This window comes from Lolium rigidum, chromosome 3 (genome assembly GCF_022539505.1).
Source record: "Lolium rigidum isolate FL_2022 chromosome 3, APGP_CSIRO_Lrig_0.1, whole genome shotgun sequence".
NCBI classification, from domain to species: domain Eukaryota; kingdom Viridiplantae; phylum Streptophyta; class Magnoliopsida; order Poales; family Poaceae; genus Lolium; species Lolium rigidum.
The window spans coordinates 59,520,420-59,535,615 of record NC_061510.1 but is presented as its reverse complement, the minus strand read 5'-3'; the positions used below and the strand labels follow the sequence as shown (position 1 = coordinate 59,535,615).

Here is a 15,196-nt window from a genome sequence, read left to right as displayed (position 1 = left end):
GCCGAGCCAGCCAAAGCAGCGCCACGGCTACCGTCACTTCCGTGTGCTCAGAGTCCATCTTTTGCTTTTGTAAAGGAAAATGTGTCCAATTGTGGGAAATTCAATTCGGCTCCCATGTTCCAATTGTTTTTTGTGTTAATGTTGCCTTCCGTGCCTGCCTTGCTATTCAGCCAACGATACAGTATCAATCAACAACATCGCACTATTTGCACACACCTAATATATCGTGTCAACATCTCGAAAGAAGAGAAGAATCGTGTAAAACAGTCATGTGAGCCAAATGGGTATGCAAAACCACAATATGGTTCATAGCTGTACGTCTACATTGCAGCTTGTACCCGATGTCTCACTTGTATAATCCAGGGACAAAGAGACTTGCCCAACGTAGCAACCGAGTAGCGGACTAACAAATAACAGAACTGTTCAGCCAATGTTTTATACCAGCATATACATATGCACAAGACTTCGCCTTCCCACAATCTGTACACGTGAATGGATCCACGTCGCATACCAACCAACATCATTGCAATGTTTATTCACAGCACGAGCAACAACTTCAATATCAGCACACCTGCATTACCATCTAAGCATGTTTGCAGAACATTGCCTACTATTGCAACAAGGCTTTGCAATTCCATTTTTATCTAAGCATTGGCTGCTTGTATCTTGGATGAAATGTCCCTGTATTGCCCTTTCCCCTGAAAAGCTGAAAGAAAAGAACATGTCAAAATACCAAAAACAGGGAGCAAACGAGAGGTCTCACATTATTTTTTCTGCGAGTCCAAACTGTATCCAGTGACCCAGTTCAACATAAATCTTTGTTGAAGTTGTGCTGACTAATTATATCAAGCAAACAGCCGTACCTCAGGTGTCTAAACCATAGTAAATCAAGTCTGCGCACACTCTAAAGGATGTAAGCTTCCTTCCGCAAATTCATGCATCCTAAATCGTTCCAAGTACTCAAAAGGCCTGCACATAGAGATATAACAATCTATGCATGAGAACGGAAAGATCTTAAAACTCCTAGTGAAGGTTTGACAGCTTACAAGAAAAGTTCACGGTTGCGGGATAACTTCTTCTGATTGTTCTCTATGGCATTTAACACATCAATTTCTGGTCCAGCAACCATACATGTACCTTCTGCATCCGGTGTCCACAACTAACAATAAACAAAGACGAGAGAAGAATGAGGACTGCAATGTTTAAGTGCTTCAAGAAAAGGAAAAAAACGAACATATCTTATACCTTTATTGTATTGTCAATTCCACTTGTTGCAACAGCACAATCATGGGGATGAGACTGTATACAGTTCACAACTATAAAAAGACAAGGCGCATGAGAAACGGTACTCAAGGGATAGCCGCAGTAAGAAATGAAATTGCAATTACCAGATCCATCTCCTGCAAGCATTTTGATAAGCCTTCCTGTTCTTTTTTCCCATATGAACCATCTACCATCATCACTTCCGCTCGCAATAAAATCGCCTGTCGTCAGAGCAGTGCAGAATTAGACACATTTAGAAGATTTTAACCTTATAAAATTCATGGGAAAACACATACTTTTAGTAAACTATCACAAAACTATGGTTTACGAATTATTTTTCCACAATAAGACGCTCCCACACTATATTTTCACAAAAACTGGTCCTTTGACAAGTCAATCACAGAATTAGACTTTTCATGATTTCATGTTCAAGTGACCCATGGTAATTCCGGCGACACATGGACTCAATACATCAGTATGTAACATCTTGGTTGATGCTACCATGGTGGGAATCTAATTTTTTTTTCGAAATGGGGGGTATCCCCAGCCTCTGCATCAAAGGTGGTAATCTAATGGGCTTCTACCATGGTGGCCTCCCAATGGGCTTCCTACATTAATTCAAGGAAATTAATTAAGGCAAGTGATTCTTGCATAAGCTAATTATGCACCAAACCAGAATCTATGATCCATTGCGCACTCCAGATACCAAATTCCAAAGGCAAATTTAAATCTTTACTGGTTCATGACTTGACTTCTGAACATCCAAGGGCATCTGATAACATAGTTTTCTAGAGCGCATTGATAGCATAGTTTTCTCAAGTGCGCAAAAGCTTTGCACTTCTATTAATTAGAAAGCACTGCCAATTACAAGAAACCGACAGCGTAAGACATTTTCATTAACAAAAATCTGTCATGCAAGGGGTTGATAGGAGGCTTAAATGTGTAAGTAAATAACTGAACATAAATGCAAGAAGAAATAGCTCAACATCCTAACCTCGTTCACCAAGAAAGCTAGCTTGTTTTATATCTGTCCCCACGTTGCAGTGGGCAACATATCTTTGTTTCATATCAATGGCAACCTCTGGCTATATTGCACAACAGGATGGTGTTAAATCCATCCAATGTCAGTATAGAGCCAAACAGAGTATCTCACACTAGAAACTTCAAAAATCAGATAAAGGAATAGAATGAGAAAGAAAGAAAGAAAGAACCTCATAGGCAGAATCACCATTACTGGTGGACTCAATCGGTCGATTCTCAACAGACTGTTCATTAGGTTCATCCTCTCTTCGGTGAAATCTTAAACTTAAACTACCTGGAGCAGCACCTGGATCACTATCACGGCTTTCGTCACCCGATACTGACGTGTCAAAGTCTAACTCCATGTCATCATCGTAATCTGAATCTTCTCGACCTTCCTGTGATGATGACCCACTAACATCCGCTCTAAACAGTAGATCACTCAGTGACCGTAACCTTCCATGACGTGCATCATTGTTAGTATTTCCTTGATCTTTTTGTTTTTCTCGTGTTCAGCTGTTTGAACAACATAAATCAATCAGATATTTCAAAAGTTTAAGAGCAACATATCACATCTTCTGCACAAAAACAACTAAATCTTGAATCCATTGGCATCTTACAATTCACAATTTCAATAATGGAATATTAACAGGTTACTGAGCTATGTGCACTGGAGAACAACAGCTGCATCATCTTTCAGTATGTAAAAGCTACTCCATAACAATCTCTGAAATTAAATTCATATGTTTGTACTGTAGATATGTTAAGAGAAAATAATTGTTTGTGTCAAATCTACTCACCAGCAGCAAGTCGCTCCTTTATATTTTCCACTTGTTTCGCCGACACCGAATTTGATGGAACAAGACTACGTGCGGCTTCGGCGTATTCACATGCCTCCTTCAGTCTTCCCAGCTACACAAAGCACACCACATATTTGTAAGAGATGATGAAATACTGAGTTTCAATCTCTTCATTCATCGATCCAGAACAAAACGAAGGCAGTTTAGGACATAGAGAAATACAGTCAGAACAAGACGCGTCAATAAGTAGAGTACGCATGGTTATGATATTATATTGACAAGAATAGACAGCACAAATGATACATTTAGATACGCTTGAGCACATCGTGGCATTTAAAATACCCTAACAGACACAAAGTAACCAGACAGAAAGCAACTAGAAGCAGCAAGGTTATATCAATTTTGTATGACGGTGCAACATTATTTTCAGTATGGGCACTTGATTGACAGTTCAAAATTTGCTAGACAAACTTTTGGCATGCAAACATTTGGCAACTCCTTAACATGCCAAGAATCGGCAAGTTTTGAGAGGTTGGCAAGGTAAGTTGGTAACCAACCAATTGGCAGCCAATATTTTAGCTTGTCTAAATACCAACAGGACAATGTTGGCTCCAAACCAACCATGCCCCGCATACACTCTTGAAAACATTACACATTTTTACCTGTAACAGTGCCTCAGCCATGAACAAGTGTGCCTGGAATGATGTAAAGTCAATATTCCTTGCTCTGTTGCAATCCCGAATAGCCATGTAAACATCATTTTTCCACCTCCGCTGCAAAACATCATTTCAGAATCTATGCATTTAACACGGAATAGAGATCTGATATAAACAAATGCAAGCGAACCTTTAGGTACAACCCTGCCCGGGTACACAAGCAATCATAGATGAAGCTATCATCGATATCAGATTCCATAGCCTCGAGTATTTCACAGCATGCTTCAATCCCATGCATCAAGTTGGTGCCTGACTCCAGAGATTTTATCGCAAATTGCATAAGTTTCTTCACAGTATCTACCTGAAGCGGATGCCATGAAAAGCAGAGGGTTTCAACATTTCTAGCAGACCAGGCAACGTATGTGATATGAAGAGGTCATATTTACAAACAAGAAGCACAAGTGCACAGAGACAAGATTGTTCACCCTAGATGAATTTCTTGAAGTTGCTTTTGCAGGAAAATTATTTCGTCTTGACTTTTTTGTTGCCGGTTCCTTGTGGAAAGGCGGTAAACATAACTGATCACGTACATCATCTGCTGTGTATCTCACTGAACTCATGTTGTCTGAACACATAAACAGATACATTAACCAGTATACTATTTAATATATCAACACTGGCAGTAGACTGAAAAAAGAAATAGTGTGATAAACTGATAATTAAAATGAGGATAAACAAAGGGATCCAACCAATCATACCTGGGTCAACATCAAACAGATATACATGTTCACCACTGTAACTCAAAAGAACCTCCTTCCCATCTGGGCTGAACGCAACATGTGTAAGGTGCAAATTTGACTTCCTCTGATTACAAAGCAGAGACCAGAATTCATGAATGTAAGAGAAATGGCATTTTGAAAGCTTCAGGTGTAACAAAATTCTGAACTCGAACTGAACAAAGTTGCCAATTCTAGATTAAATGCTCTGGAACAAGTTGTGGGAGAAAGTGAATTTCTTCAATATTTTCTACAATAATCATGTTGAAATTTGTCCGCATAGAGTATAAGAGCAGTCAAGATGATGCCAGCAAGCAATAATCTCTGTCAGCTTTGCCATGCACGATTTGGAACAGAACAGCAGGCTGTTCAAGCACAAGAGTGAACTTACAGTTTCAGCAAGGTGCAATGGACAGAACATTTTAATGCAAGGGGGTGGCTTCCTTGCTGTTTGACATGAACTCAATGGCGGAAGCATTCTCCTATCGTACAGCCGGGCAAATGCATCACTGCATAAACATTAAATTGTGAAGTGCTATTCTTGAAAGTTCAAAGAAGCAAGGCCTGTCATGCACTGGTTAATTTATGACAACAAGTTACCTCCCACCAACAAGGAGCTGATGGGGACGAACAGAGCTAATATCACAAGACTTAAACGCCAGAGGTTGTCTGGGGAGATCAGCTAAAGACTTCTTTGCTCCACATCGTAGATCTAGCTGTCAGAAACACATGTAATGCAAAACTGGGATTAAGAATTTAAGACTCAACTAATTTTACAGCCAGCATTTATCCTAAGAATGTAATTGTCCTGGCATTTCCAATAGGACTCATAAGAACAAAAAAGCAAAATACCAATCCTAGAAGAAGGTGACTGAAAGCCACAACATGCTGATCACAGAGTTAAACTGATTGTATGATGTCCAAATAAATGCAGCATTACAGGTTGATTCATCTGGTATATTCCCGTAGTGAAATTGGCCACTGTATTTGGCTTTCAAGGACCAAAAAAACAAAAACAAAACCTAACTCAAAGTGCAATTAAATTACATGCTCCATGAGAAGAATACACCTAACAACCACAATAGAAGCCGAACCGAACGGTTGGAATACTCACAAGCACATTACGACATTCCTGGTTAGCTGATCCTGCACGAGGACAGGAACTGCACTCCCTAAGATCATGCTGTCTTAGAGTACCGTCCTCACTTGCGCTCCACACAACATTAGGGTTGCCAACTTCGACCTACATGCAAAACATAATTATGAATGTTGAACCAGGGAATGCAAAACATGTATGCATCAGTAAGTACAAGACCTCTCAAGTAGTGCAAAGGCCCGAAAATAGGACATCATTATTTCTTCTTCTCCTATGGATACTAATATATACAAGGGTGTACATTCAGGACCAACCTCAGAGCTTTGTCAACATTAGACAATGCAAAGAGAAATTCCTTCATGCTCTACGATTCCAAATTTCAAATCATGGCCCTTGGCATAAGATTAGGATCTTACAGCTAGTTTTTGACCCTCCTTGAGTGACATTGGTAAAGTGCAGCTGGCTCCATCAAAATTTCCCTAGGCCTTATGCCACTTAAACGAGACAAATTGAAAACACGAACCTGGAAAAGAATCAATAAACCACACCTGAAAACAATGCCTCAGAGTAACTCGGAAACAAACAAGTGAAAATATATCCCAGAGAAGTGGTACCTGAGCATCTCCTGCTCCTGAAACTACTACTTCATCAGATGTTTCCGGGACAAATTTCGTGCAAAATACATTTGCGGAATGACCAGTATCAATTTCGTGCAACAGTTCTTGATTATCATAGCGCCAGATGTTGACCTGCAGAAGCATACATACAGAAGGACATTGAATCAACCATCGAACTCTCCAGTTGTCCTAGTCCAAGAATATGCCATTGGAAATAAAACCCTGCATATAGAAATGTTCTACTTTGAGAGAAAATGGCCTTATATCATCGAGATTTGTTTCTAGCTAAGTTTTGTTCCACATCAATAAAAAGTAAAATGAGCAAGGGCCAGGCCGCCACCGCCTTAGTGGTGCGCTACATCTTCGCCCGGATGTAGTGTTAAGTGATTCTGCTGGGTTTCATATCTAGCCTACCCTAACTTGCTTGAGAAAAAGTCTTTGATGTTGTTGTATCAGTAAGCAAAGGTGAAGCACTGAATCACTTGTAGTATATTACAAGACAACAGAAAAAGAGTTCATGCAACTCTACCTACAGAGAACATGAGAAGAATGAACGAGAAATTTATCCGAAACTTACTCTAGTGTCATCTGATCCTGATATCAGAAGTGAGCCATTTGAGTTCCATGCAATAGCATTCACGCAACCTTCATGACCCTGTTAAATAGCAAACCAAAAGGCAATCCCAGTAAAAATCAAGGAAAGAGTAAGTAACTTCACTGCTTCAGCATCCTTCTAAGCAAATAGACATATCTCCCTGTTATTGCGAGGAAACTAGTATAAATGAGTAAGTAACTTCACTACTTCAGCATCCTTCTAAGCAAATAGACATATCTCCCTGTTATTGTGAGGAAACTAGTATAAATGGTAAGGTGAACAACAACAAAAGCCAAATACCTCAATCTCCTTCTCCAAAGCAAGCCTCTGTACTAGAGAAGAGTGGAACTGCATTTTCTTAGTAACGTCCTGGAAAAGAAGAAACAGTTAGTTGTATCTAGCTGCATCAGAGTTTATTCTTCGACTGATACCATATGATTAACAGATTTATAATTTCATCATGCAGGACCAACGAAGATCATAAAAGAGTGCCAACAAGGTTGCTTCATAGTTTATGATAAAGCGTCCAACCAAACAATGCTGCCACTGCACTTCAAAGAATCAAAATCTAATGCCCAAGAATCAAATACAAGGTTCCTAATCCTAGTTTCCATGAATCCAACTCACATTCAGTGTCCATTCGAGGAGACCATATACACAAATGATAAGGGGAACACGAGTTGAGAAAGTGAAAAATAGCTGGCTCAAGAGGATAGCATCCTAAGATCATGACCTCCCAAACTCCTGTCACAGTTCTAACTTCTATGAGAGGATCAGCATAAGTATACATTGGTATTCAATAACATTTCCAAAGTAACTGACTACTTACAAGTCATAAATTGTGAGCCAACATTACGTTCGAGACAATATTGGCAGCATAACAACCGAATAACTCTGAACGAAGTGATAAAAAAGGCTGTCAGTACCACAATCCGCACTAACCCGTTACCTAAAGAACTCAAGATCTTATGCCCATTCAAGGAGGCCATATACACATAAGGTAGGGGAACACAAGCTCGAAGTGATAAATAGCTGGCTCAAGAGGATGGCCGATAGATCACGACCTCTCAAACTCCTATCACATTTCTAATTTCAAAGAGAGGATCAGCACACAGTACACATTGGTATCCAATACCATTTCCCAAGTAACCGAACAAGTCACTACATACAAGTTGCGATCCAAAATTGTGTAAGACTTGATGCGGTGCAGAGATTGGCAGCATTATTACACCAAACTCCGAACGAATTAATTTAAAAAAAAAGGGGGGGATACCACTACCACAATCCGCAGCATCAACCCGTAGGCAACACAGAAACGACTGAAACAGAGACTGGTTCCCCACGTCCATAAACCCTCGTAAATGTCAGCTCGATCGAGAACCGCCGCTAGAGAAACGCAACGGCCCGGCGACTCGCGGCTCATCCGGACTCGGGCGATTGTGCCACACGGGCTCCGCCGCCGCCCCTAGAGGGAGCGAAATCCCCGCCGATTCAAGCGATTCGGCCCAGAGATGTCGCCACGGAGCTAAGCGCAGAAGGCGGCGTGCCTAAAACAGAAGGGGTCTTACGGGGGGGCCGTGGAGGCTGCGGGCGTCGAGTAGATCGGTGACGCCGCCGTCGCAGAAGCGCCACCGCAGCTTCTCCGCCGCGTCCATCTCCGGCCTCCGGGCGCCGGCGGGCGTGGTCCCGGCGGCAGCTGCACTCCCGCCTCCGCGATCGCCGGCCCGCGGGCCGATTTGGGTGGATGCTTCCGGAAGCTCCTGCGGCTTCCAGAGCAGGGGGGCGGAACACGGAATGGGATTGGGTGCGCTGCGGCTTGCGGGGGTTTGTTCCAGAGAGGGCTCGGCCTCGGCTCGCTGCTGCTTTGCCTTCGCCGCCTGTGGTAGAAGCGGCTAGTGGGACCACGGACACGTGGAGTGTGACCTCGCAGGTGGGTCCCCATTTTCAATCTTTTTTCGTCGGTGAGAGGCGCACGCTCGTGGCCGTCTGATCCAGAACCAACCGTCCGAACATGGTCTGGCAGAGCACGGGCAGACGCTTCGACAATAATAATTCTTGATAAATACCATCGGAGTTTGGATCACAGAGCATCCAACGGGCCGATGCATTTCACACGTCAAAAATATCCGTGCGCGTCCATTTTATTGGCCCATGGACACTAAAATAGTTATGCGTCCGTTTGCGCTGGGTGTCTCCAGAGGCCCGAGGCACTTCAGGGGCGGGCCATTTATTTTTCAGCAATATCCAAAAGCAGCTGAAATAATCAAATTGCACGAAAATATAGCCATCATATTTGCTTAAATTAAGGTCTCAAATAACTTCATCACATTTTGCACATGGCAGGTACAAAATGGAGTTCAAAAGGGGCACAACATGGCCAGAACAGCAAATATAGTTCAAAAGAAGGCCATGGAGCTTGACAATGGCGCCGCTAATCAGGCGTCTCACGCACGGATTTAGGCGCGATTCTTCATGAATCGGGCCCTGGTGTCGTCTCCATGTTGCTCAAGTCGGCTAGCATGATCCTTGTGTCCTCTTCACGCGTCTTGGCCTCGGCGTCCATCCTTCTGGCCTCGGTGTCACGCAATTTGACCTCGACGTCCATCCTTGCCCTTTTGTTGGGTTCCATTTATGCAGTCATGGTTGGTCACGAGCCACGCCTCGCACAAACATTTGTCCTCGTCGTTGTTGAAGCCGCAGGTCCTGTGGCTCTCCCCCTAATTCTCGGTAGCATCATCCCTCGTGAGGGCAGGCCCTGTTGACGCATCCTCATCGGCATCGACGCAGACGGTTGTTGCCTCCGTGAACTGGGTGGAGAATAGTCATGCCCACCCTATCCTGCGTCTGTGGCCATGATGCGTGCAGTCAACACGTCCGTTGGAAACCCCAAGAGGAAGGTGTGATGCGTACAGTAGCAAGTTTTCCCTCAGAAAGAAAACAAGGTTTATCGAACCAGTAGGAGCCAAGAAGCACGTTGAAGGTTGATGGTGGCGGAGTGTAGTGCGACGCAACACCAGGGATTCCGGCGCCAATGTGCAACTCCGCACAACACAATCAAAGTACTTTGCCCCAACGTAACGGTGAGGTTGTCAATCTCACCGACTTGCTCGTAAACAAAGGATTAAACGTATTGTGTGGAAGATGATGATTGTTTGCGAAAAACAGTAAAGAACAATTGCAATAGATTGTATTTCAGATGTAAAGAATAGGACCGGGGTCCACAGTTCACTAGTGGTGTCTCTCCCATAAGATAAACAGATGTTGGGTGAATAAATTACAGTTGGGAAATTGACAAATAAAGAAGGCATAACAATGCACATACATATATCATGATGAGTACTATGAGATTCAATCAGGGCATTACGACAAAGTACATAGACCGCTATCCAGCATGCATCTATGCCTAAAAAGTCCACCTTCAGGTTATCATCCGAACCCACTCCAGTATTAAGTTGCAAAAACAGACAATTGCATTAAGTATGGTGCATAATGTAATCAACACAAATATCCTTAGACAAAGCATCGATGTTTTATCCCTAGTGGCAACATCACATCCACAACCTTAGAACTTTCTCGTCATCGTCCTGCATTTAATGGAGGCATGAACCCACTATCGAGCATAAATACCCCCTCTTGGAGTCACAAGTATCAACTTGGCCGAGCCTCTACTAGCAACGGAGAGCATGCAAGAACATAAATAACATATATGATAGATTGATAATCAACTTGACATAGTATTCAATATTTATCGGATCCCAACAAACACAACATGAAGGATTACAAATAGATGATCTTGATCATGATAGGCAGCTCACAAGATCTAACATGATAGCACAATGAGGAGAAGACAACCATCTAGCTACTGCTATGGACCCATAGTCCAGGGGTGGACTACTCACACATCAATCCGGAGGCGATCATGGTGATGAAGAGACCTCCGGGAGATGATTCCCCTCTCCGGCAGGGTGCCGGAGGCGATCTCCTGAATCCCCCGAGATGGGATTGGCGGCGGCGGCGTCTCCGGAAGGTTTTCCGTATCGTGGCTCTCGGTGTCGGGGGTTTCGCGATGAAGACCTTAAGTAGGCGGAAGGGCAGAGTCGGGAGGGTCACGAGGGGCCCACACAACAGGGTCGCGCGGCCAGCTCCTGGGCCGCGCCGCCCTAGTGTGGCGCCGCCTCGTGGCCCCACTTCGTTTCCTCTTCGGACTTCTGGAAGCTTCGTGGAAAAATAGGCCCCTGGGCGTTGATTTCGTCCAATTCCTAGAATATTTCCTTACTAGGATTTCGAAACCAAAAACAGACAGAAAACAAGAATCGGCTCTTCGGCATATCGTCAATAGGTTAGTGCCGGAAAATGCATAATAATGACATATAATGTGTATAAAACATGTGAGTATCATCATAAAAGTAGCATGGAACATAAGAAATTATAGATACGTTTGAGACGTATCAAGCATCCCCAAGCTTAGTTCCTACTCGCCCTCGAGTAGGTAAACGATAACAAAGATAATTTCTGAAGTGACATGCTATCATAATCTTGATCATACTATTGTAAAGCATATGAGATGAATGCAGCGATTCGAAACAATGATGAAGATAATGAGTAAACAAATGAATCATATAGCAAAGACTTTTCATGAATAATACTTTCAAGACAAGCATCAATAAGACTTGCATAAGAGTTACTCATAAAGCAATAGATTCAAAGTAAAGGTATTGAAGCAACACAAAGGAAGATTAAGTTTCAGCGGTTGCTTTCAACTTCAACATGTATATCTCATGGATAATTGTCAACACAAAGTAATATAACAAGTGCAATAGGTAAACATGTAAGAATCAATGCACACAGTTGATACAAGTGTTTGCTTCTGGGATAGAAAGAATAGGCAAACTGACTCAACAATAAAGTAAAGGAAAGGCCCTTCGCAGAGGGAAGCATTGATTACTATATTTGTGCTAGAGCTTTTCATTTTGAAAACAAGAAACAATTTTGTCAACGGTAGTAATAAAGCATATGTGTTATGTATAAGACATCTTATAAGTTGCAAGCCTCATGCATAGTATACTAATAGTGCTCGCACCTTGTCCTAATTAGCTTGGATTAACACGGATTATCATTGCATAGCATATGTTTCAACCAAGTGTCACAAAGGGGTACCTCTATGCCGCATGTACAAAGGTCTAAGGAGAAAGCTCGCATTGGATTTCTCGCTTTTGATTATTCTCAACTTAGACATCCATACCGGGACAACATAGACAACAGATAATGGACTCCTTTTTAATGCATAAGCATTCAACAACAATTAATATTCTCATAAGAGATTGAGGATTGGTGTCCAAACTGAAACTTCCACCATGGATCATGGTTTTAGTTAGCGGCCCAATGTTCTTCTCTAACTGTATGCATACTCAAACCATTTGATCATGAAAATCGCCCTTACTTCAGACAAGACGAACATGCATAGCAACTCACATGATATTCAACAAAGGTAAAGTTGATGGCGTCTCCAGAAACATGGTTACCGCTCAACAAGCAACTTATTAAGAAATAAGAGACATAAGTACATATTCTTCACCACAATAGTTTTTAAGGCTATTTGTCCCATGAGCTATGTATTGTAAAGGCAAAGAATAGAAATTTTAAAGGTAGCACTCAAGTAATTTACTTTGGAATGGCGGAGAAATACCATGTAGTAGGTAGGTATGGTGGACACAAATGGCATGGTTATTGGCTCAAGGATTTGGATGCACGAGAAGAATTCCTCTCAATACAAGGCTAGGCTAGCAAGGTTGTTTGAAGCAAACTCAAGTATAAAAGGTGCAGCAAAGCTCACATATGAACATATTGTAACTATTATAAGACTTTACATTGTCTACTTGTTGTTCAAACACCTCAACCGTAAAATATCTAGACTCTAGAGATCAATCATGCAAACCAAATTTTAACAAGCTCTATGTAGTTATTCATTAATGGGTACAAGGTACATGATGCAAGAGCTTAAACATGATCTATATGAGCACAACAATTGCCAAGTATCAAATTATTCAAGACATTATACCATTTACCAGATGCGGCATTTTCCGTTTCCAACCATATAACAATGAATGAAATAGTCCAACTTTCGCAATGAACATTAAAGATAAAGCTAAGAACATATTTGTTCATACGAAAAAGCGGAGCGTGTCTCTCTCCCAAACAAAGAATGCTAGGATCCGATTTTATTCAAACAAAAACAAAAACAAAAACAAACAGATGCTCCAAGTAAAGCACATAAGATGTGACGGAATAAAAATATAGTTTCACTAGAGAAACCTGATAAGTTGTCGATGAAGAAGGGATGCCTTGGCATCCCCAAGCTTAGACGCTTGAGTCTTCTTAAAATATGCAGGGATGAACCACGGGGGCATCCCCAAGCTTTGACTTTTCACTCTTCCTGATCATATTGTATCATCCTCCTCTCTTGACCCTTGAAAACTTCGTCCACACCAAACTCGAAACAAACTCATTAGAGGGTCAGTGCATAATTCATATATTCAGAGGTGACATAATCATTCTTAACACTTCTGGACATTGCACAAAGCTACTGAAAGTTAATGGAACAAAGAAATCCATCGAACATAGCAAAACAGCAATGCGAAATAAAAGGCAGAATCTGTCAAAACAGAACAGTTCGTAAAGACGAATTTTAAAGTGGCACCAGACTTGCTCAGATGAAAATGCCCAAATTTAATGAAAGTTGCGTACATATCTGAGGATCACGCACGTAAATTGGCAGATTTTTATAAATTTTCTACAGGGACTACTGCTCAAATTCGTGACAGCAAGAAATCTGTTCCTGCGCAGCAATCCACATCTAGTATTGGCTTTACTATCAAAGACTTTACTTGGCACAACAATGCAATAAAATAAAGATAAGGAGAGGTTGCTACAGTAGTAACAACTTCCATGACTCAAATATAAAATAAAGGTGCAGAAGTAAAATAATGGGTTGTCTCCCATAAGCGTTTTTCTTTAACGCCTTTCAGCTAGGCGCAGAAAGTGTGTATCAAGTAACATCGAGAGACGAAGCATCAACATCATAAATTGTTCTAATAATAGAATCATAAGGTAACTTCATTCTCTCTCTAGGGAAGTGTTCCATACCTTTCTTGAGAGGAAATTGATATTTAATATTACCTTCCTTCATATCAATGGTAGCACCAACAGTTCGAAGAAAAGGTCTTCCCAATATAATGGGACAAGATGCATTGCATTCAATATCCAAGACAACAAAATCAACGGGGACAAGGTTATTGTTAACCATAATACGAACATTATCAATCCTCCCCAAAGGTTTCTTTATAGCATTATCAGCAAGATTAACATCCAAATAACAATTCTTCAATGGTGGCAAGTCAAGCATATCATAGATTTTCTTAGGCATAACAGTAATACTTGCACCAAGATCACATAAAGCATTACAATCAAAATCATTGACCCTCATCTTAATGATGGGCTCCCAACCATCTTCTAACTTCCTAGGAATAGAAGTTTCAAGTTTTAGTTTCTCCTCTCTAGCTTTTATGAGAGCATTTGTGATATGTTTTGTAAAGGCCAAATTTATAGTACTAGCATTGGGACTTTTAGCAAGTTTTTGTAAGAACTTTATAAATTCAGAGATGTGACAATCATCAAAGTCTAAACCATTATGATCTACAGCAATGGGAGCATTGTCCCCAATATTTTGAAAAATTTCAGCAGTTTTATCAGTTATCGAGCTTTAGCGATTTCAGGCAATTTTGCACGCTTTGCACTAGGAGTAGAAACATTGCCAACACCAATTATTTTACCATTGATAGTAGGAGGTGTAGCAACATGTGAATCATTAACATTACTAGTGGTGGTAATAGTCCAAACTTTAGCTACATTATTCTCTTTAGCTAGTTTTTCGTTTTCTTCTCTTTCCCACCTAGTATGCAATTCGGCCATCAATCTAATATTCTCATTAATTCGAACTTGGATGGCATTTTCTGTAGTAACAATCTTATTATCAATATCCTTATTAGGCATAACTTTCAATTTTAAAAGATCAACATCAGAGGCAAGTCTATCAACCTTAGAAGCAAGAATATCAATTTTATCGAGCTTTTCCTCAATGCATTTGTTAAAAGCAGTTTGTGTACTAATAAATTCTTTAAGCATGGCTTCAAGACCATGGGGTACACTCCTATTATTGTTGTAAGAATTCCCATAAGAATTACCATAACTATTACCATTAGCAGGAGGATATGGCCTATAGTTGTTACCAGAATTATTCCTATAAGCATTGTTGTTGAAATTATTATTTTTAATGAAGTTCACATCAACATGTTCTTCTTGGGCAACCAATGAAGA

General features: G+C 41.2%; 1 pseudogene; it reads right to left on the bottom strand.

Moving 5' to 3' along the window:
• Positions 1 to 261: 261 nt before the first annotated feature.
• On the bottom strand, positions 262 to 8,489 carry LOC124701659 (annotated as a pseudogene).
• Positions 8,490 to 15,196: the final 6,707 nt, after the last annotated feature.